Raw genomic sequence first — 6,774 nt, 5'->3', positions numbered from 1 at the left:
ACTATGACGTTTTTATGACTTTTTATGCCTTACTATACTATGACGTTTTTATGACTTTTTATGTCTTACTATACTATGACTTTTTATGCCTTATTATAAAGTGACGTTTTTATGACTTTTTATGCCTTATTACACTATGACGTTTTTATGACGTTTTTATGCCTTACTATACTTTGACGTTTTTATGACTTTTTATGTCTTACTATACTATGACTTTTTATGCCTTATTACACTATGATGTTTTTATGACTTTTTATGCCTTACTATACTATGACGTTTTTATGACTTTTTATGCCTTACTATACTATGACTTTTTTTTGACTTTTTATGCCTTACTATACTATGACGTTTTTTTGACTTTTTATGCCTTACTATACTATGACTTTTTTTGACTTTTTATGCCTTACTATACTATGACTTTTTTTTTACTTTTTATGCCTCACTATAATATGACTTTTTTATGCCTTACTATACTATGACGTTTTTATAACTTTTTATGCCTTACTATACTATGACGTTTTTATGACTTTTTATGTCTTACTATACTATGACTTTTTATGCCTTACTATACTGTGACGTTTTCATAACTTTTTATGCCTTACTATACTATGACTTTTTTAGACATTTTCATGCCTTACTATACTATGACGTGTTTATGACTTTTTATGCCTTACTATACTATGACATTTTATGCCTTACTATACTATGACTTTTTTAGACATTTTCATGCCTTACTATACTATGACGTGTTTATGACTTTTTATGCCTTACTATACTATGACATTTTATGCCTTACTATACTATGACTTTTTTAGACATTTTCATGCCTTACTATACTATGACGTGTTTATGACTTTTTATGCCTTACTATACTATGACATTTTATGCCTTACTATACTATGAATTTTTTATGACTTTTTATGCCTTACTATACTATGACGTTTTTATGCCTTACTATACTATGACATTTTATGCTTTACTATACTATGACTCTTTAGACATTTCATGCCTATTATACTATGACTTTTTATTCCTTACTATAGAATGACGTTTTCATGCCTTAATATACTATGAAATTTTATGCTTTACTATACTGTTTTATAATGTTTTTTTGCCTTAATATAATACGACTTTTTTAGACATCAAATGTCATAGTACAGTAATGCATAAAAAGTCATTAAAAGTCATTGTATTATATGGCATAATCAGTCATAAAAACCTCATCATAACGTCATAGTATATTAAGGCATAAAAATGTCTACAAAATTCAAAGTATAGTAAGGCATTAAAAGTCATAAAAACATCATAGTATAGTAAGGCATAAAGTGTCACAGTAAAGTAAGGAATAAAATTTCATAATATAATAAGGAATAAAAATTAATAGTACAATAAGTCATAAAACATCGTACAAGAGGGTATCACATAGCGCAGTGGGTTACGCAGGCGCCCCACATATAGATGCTACAGTCATCGCTGCAGGTGGCCCCCGCTTCGGACGGCCCCCGCTTCGGACGGCCCTTTCCTGCGTGTCATTCCCCCTCTCTCTGCCTCCCCATTTCCTGTCTCTCTACTGTCCTGTCCATTAAAGGCACAAAAAGCCCCAAAAAAATAACTTAAAAAAAAAAAAAACATCGTACAAATGTCACATTATAGTAAGGCATAAAAAGTCATAAAAAGTCATAGAAATTTTATAATATAGTAAGGCATAAAATGTCATAGTATAGTGAGGCTTAAAAACGTCATAGTATAGTAAGGCATAAAAATGTCTAAAAAAGTCATAGTATAGTAAGGCATAAAATGTCATAGTATAGTAAGGCATAAAAAGTTATAAAAAGTCATAGTATAATAAGGCATAAAAAGTCATAAAAAGTCATAGTATAATATGGCATAAAAAGTCATAAAAAGTCATAGTATAGTAAGGCATAAAAAGTCATAAACAGTCAAAGTATAATATGGCATAAAAACTCATAAAAATGTCACAGTATAGTAAGATATAAAAAGTCATAAAAAGTCATAGTATAGTAAGATATAAAAAGTCATAAAAAGTAATAATATAAAATTGCATAATAACTCATAAAAATGTCATAGTATAGTGAGGCATAATAACGTCATAGTATAGTAAGGCACAAAAACGTCATAGTATAGTACGGCATAAAATGTCATAGTATAATAAGGCATAAAAATGTTTAAAAAAAAGTCATAGTATAGTAAGGTATAAAAACGTCATAATATATTAAGTAATAAAATTTCATAGTATAGTAAGGCATAAAAAGTCATAGTATAGTAAGGCAAAAAATGTCATACTATTGTAAGGCATAAAAAGTTATAAAAACGTCATAAAAACGTCATAGTATAGTAAGGCATGAAAATGTCTAAAAAAAGTCATGGTATAGTAAGGCATAAAATGTCATAGTATAGTGAGGCATAAAAAGTCATAAAAAGTCATAGTATCATATGGCATAAAAAGTCATAGTATAGTAAGGCAAAAAATGTCATACTATTGTAAGGCATAAAAAGTTATAAAAACGTCATAAAAACGTCATAGTATAGTAAGGCATGAAAATGTCTAAAAAAAGTCATGGTATAGTAAGGCATAAAATGTCATAGTATAGTGAGGCATAAAAAGTCATAAAAAGTCATAGTATCATATGGCATAAAAAGTCATAAAAACTCATAGCATAGTAAGGTATAAAAAGTCATAGTATAGTAAGGCATAAAAAGTCATAGTATAGTAAGGCATAAAAAGTCATAGTATAGTAAGGCATAAAACATCATAGTATAGTAAGGCATAAAAAATATAAAAAGTCATAAAATGTCATAGTATAGTAAGGCATAAAATGTCATAGTATAGTAAGGCATAAAAATGTATATAAATGTCATAGTATAGTAAGGCATAAAAACTAATAAAAACGTCACAGTATATTAGGGAATAAAATTTCATAGTATAGTACGGCATAAAAAGTCCTAAAAATGTCATAGTATAGTGAGGCATAATAACGTCATAGTATAGTAAGGCATAAAAACGTCATAGTATATTAGGGAATAAAATTTCATAGTATAGTAAGGCATAAAAACTCATAGTATAATATGACATTTTTATGCCTTACTATACTATGACTTTTTATGACTTTTTATGCCTTACTAAACTATGAATCTTTATTACATTTCATGCCATACTATGATATGACTTTTGTATTATGTTTTATGACTTATTATACTATTACTTTTTATTCCTTATTATACTATGATGTTATATGCCTTACTATAGTATGACTTTTTCATACATTTTTATGCCTTACTATACTATTATTTTTTATGCTTTACTATACTATGACTTTTTATGCCTTACCATACTATGACTTTTTATGCCTTACTATACTATGACTATTGATGACATTTTATGCCATATTATAATATGACTTTTGTATGATGTTTTATGACTTATTATACTATTACTCTTTATTCCTTCTTATATTATGACGTTTCATGCCTTACTATACTATGACTTTTTATGCCTTACTATGCTGTGACTTTTTATGCCTTACTATACTATGACTTTTTATGCCTTACTATACTATGACTTTTTCATACATTTTTATGCCTTACTATGCTATGACTTTTTATGCCTTACTATACTATGACTTTTTATGCCTTACTATACTATGACTTTTTATGCCTTACTATACTATAACGTTTTTATGGTTGACTATACTATGACTTTTTATGACGTTTTACGCCTTCTTATGTTGTGACTTGTTTGACATTTTTGTGACATTTTATTCTTTATTTTTTTCATTTATTTATTCTATACATTTTTTGCTGTTTTTATCTCACCTTAAGCCTTACTGTACTACAGTGTTTTCATGACATGTTATACCTATGACCTTCTTTGATGTTTTTAAGTCTTACTATACTATGACAATTTATGCTTCATTATAATCAGTTTTTTACGCCTCATTATATACGCCTCATGTTTTCCCAACGTATTAACATTTTGAAGCAGAAAATCTGAGACACCGGAGAAACTGGAATCACAGGTCTATTCGATAAATTATTTGAATTAACCAATTGGTTATCATCAATGTTGCCAATGACATTATTTTCATTCAATTTATTTAATCCATTAAATGGTCACTTTGCAAAAAATTATTTCAATTACCATACATACATAAGTCAACTGATATTTCTGATATTTTTCCTTTTAAAACATAATGTACTGAATTTTAGACCTGGGGAGAGTAGACTCTGCAGCAGGCCACTAGATGGAGCTCATAGATTTACAGCGCTGGCTTCTCCTTTATTGATGGTCATGCTGTGTTTAGTGTGTGTTCATGCGTTTGTGTGAGAGAGAGAGAGAGACAGAGAGAGAGAGAGTGACAAACAATTGATGACAGAAGAGACAAAACATTTCTGAGCTGTTTCCTGATGATTCAGACGTACAGGTGATGTGTGAATTATTGTTCAAAGAAACAGTGTTCATGTATTTTTTTTTAGCCAATTCAGACACCACTAGTTACACACACTGTTCCCCACTGCTGTTGCAGGGTTTTACATCATTTTAAGTTGCTGTCATTTCCCTGAGTGTCACCACTGCTTGAACTTCAATTTGCAGAAACTGTAAAATGAATTATTTGTCAGAGTGAAAAATATTTTTTCATATTTTGTTTATGTGTGTCTTGTGTGCTTTTTTAAATTTTTGTTAATCTAGAGGAAATGTCAGAGGATTGAGATATTGCAGTTCATCCTGAGGGGAACATGAACCACATTTCAGGACAATAGCTGCTGAGATATTTCACATGATAAGTGAAAACTTTAACCTGCGGAGGGCGCTAAAGGAAAGTTCAGGGGATCACCAAAGTCATTGGGATTCTTCCTCTGGGGACCACGAACGTCTGAACTGCATTTCATAGTAAATGCATCTAATAGTTGTTGACACAAAATGATGGACTGACCTAAAAGAAAAAAAAAAGTGCTCAAACATGTAAAACCACAAAGATTATATTTTTAAATGGACGCGAGGATCCTATATAACAGACATAATGCTGTGAACATGTATCAGCTCCATGTCCTGTTGGTGCGATCCCGTCATTAGGACCGGACCGTTATCACAGGGGACATCAGGGCGGATGGGACGGCAGCCAAGCAGATGCAAATCAGGCCGAAGAGGTGGCTCCTCTTTAATCCAATTCATCGATTAGATAATTCAGTCAGGGGAGGCTAATAAAATCCTTCAAGGTTGACTGTAATTCTCTCCAACTGTCTCCTCTCATATAGTTTTCTCTTTATCTTCCATAATCAGTTTCCTCTGTCCCTCAAAGACCTCCATGCTCGTGTGGAGATTCAGGATTTTGTTGGTAAAGCAGGTTTTACAAAGCTCCATCAAAGTGAACAATTAACATCAGTCCAAAGACAGGAAGTAACTGGAAACAGGAACTAAGGTTCTGTGAATCAGATAAAAAGTTGTGATGGCTCTTCTTTATCATTTTGGATGTCATGAACATCAACTTCGACTCACTTTGATCAATTGGTTCAGGGGGGCCAGGTCCAGAGCCTCTGTATGAAGTGACTTAATATTTCTGAGTAGCTCAGTAAAAAGACACAGCTCGACCACAAACACACAAAGACACACAACAACCACACAGAGTCATGAAAGATGACCTCACTGTTTGTTTGGGGGGGGGGCACTGACTGGTAAAAGATAAATAATCGGTTTGTTAAAATTGACAGATTATGAGAGGAACTGCAGACTCTCTGTTAGTCCAGCTCCTGTTTGGTTTTTTTCACACTTTTCTGGGCAAAATTCCCGATGTGAAATAACAGACATCATCGTCATCCCCTCTCCACCGCCATGAGGCCCGACTGCAGCAGCATCACGCTGTGGCTGCGAGGACTCGTGAAGGTCGAGAGACGTGAAAGAAAAACATTTTCCAGCAACCATCACTAGCACAAAAGCAGAGCTGCTCAGAAACAGCTTCACTGTTTCTTTTTCACAACTTCAAGGAACAAATGAAAAGAACTGAGAAAAATACAAATACAGTACAAAAAGAGAAATAAAAAATAAATTATGGTAAATAGTCCATGAGAATAATACAAGGTTAATGGAGACCAATAAACAAATAAATAAAACCAGTGGGGGATTTGTTCGTAGAATCAAATTAGAGAACCAAACTAAAATTGACAGAAAATTGACATCTATGAATGAATGTGATATTTGGTTGATTAAATCAATAGTTGTGAAAAAAATGTTTTCTTTTGGATCTGTATGAATAGAGAAAACCAATGTTACGGTAAAATAAATGAAAAGTAATAATGAAGGTGATAACTTGGTAACATTAGTGAATAATCTTGTATGTGATGAAACACGATCCTCAGACAAAAAGAGACGTGATGGATCGATCGTTATTGATCAGAATCAGAGCAGGAGATTTGAAAGTTTTATCTTTAAATACTAAATAAAAAATCTTTCTATAAAAACATTAGAGATCCAGCTGAAGCTGCTCGTGAACCTGATTTATTACCTTATTTATGAGGAAAAGGTTAAACTTTAGAATTATGTTTTGGGTAAATTAACTTTTACATTTGTTTTTCTGTAACATGTCTTTTCCTCCTCCTCTCCCTCCTCTCTCTCCTCTCCCTCCTCTCCCTCCTCCTCTCTCTCCTCTACCTTCCTCATCTCCCTCCTCCTCTCCTCTCCTCTCCCTCCTCCTCTCCCTCCTCTCTCTCCTCTCCCTCCTCTCCCTCCTCCTCTCTCTCCTCTCCCTACTTGTCCTCTTC

This window comes from Seriola dumerili, unplaced genomic scaffold, assembly GCF_002260705.1.
Source record: "Seriola dumerili isolate Sdu_G_001 unplaced genomic scaffold, Sdu_1.0 BDQW01001787.1, whole genome shotgun sequence".
Lineage (NCBI taxonomy): Eukaryota > Metazoa > Chordata > Actinopteri > Carangiformes > Carangidae > Seriola > Seriola dumerili.
The sequence above is the reverse complement of the archived record's forward strand: the minus strand, read 5'-3'. Positions refer to the sequence as shown.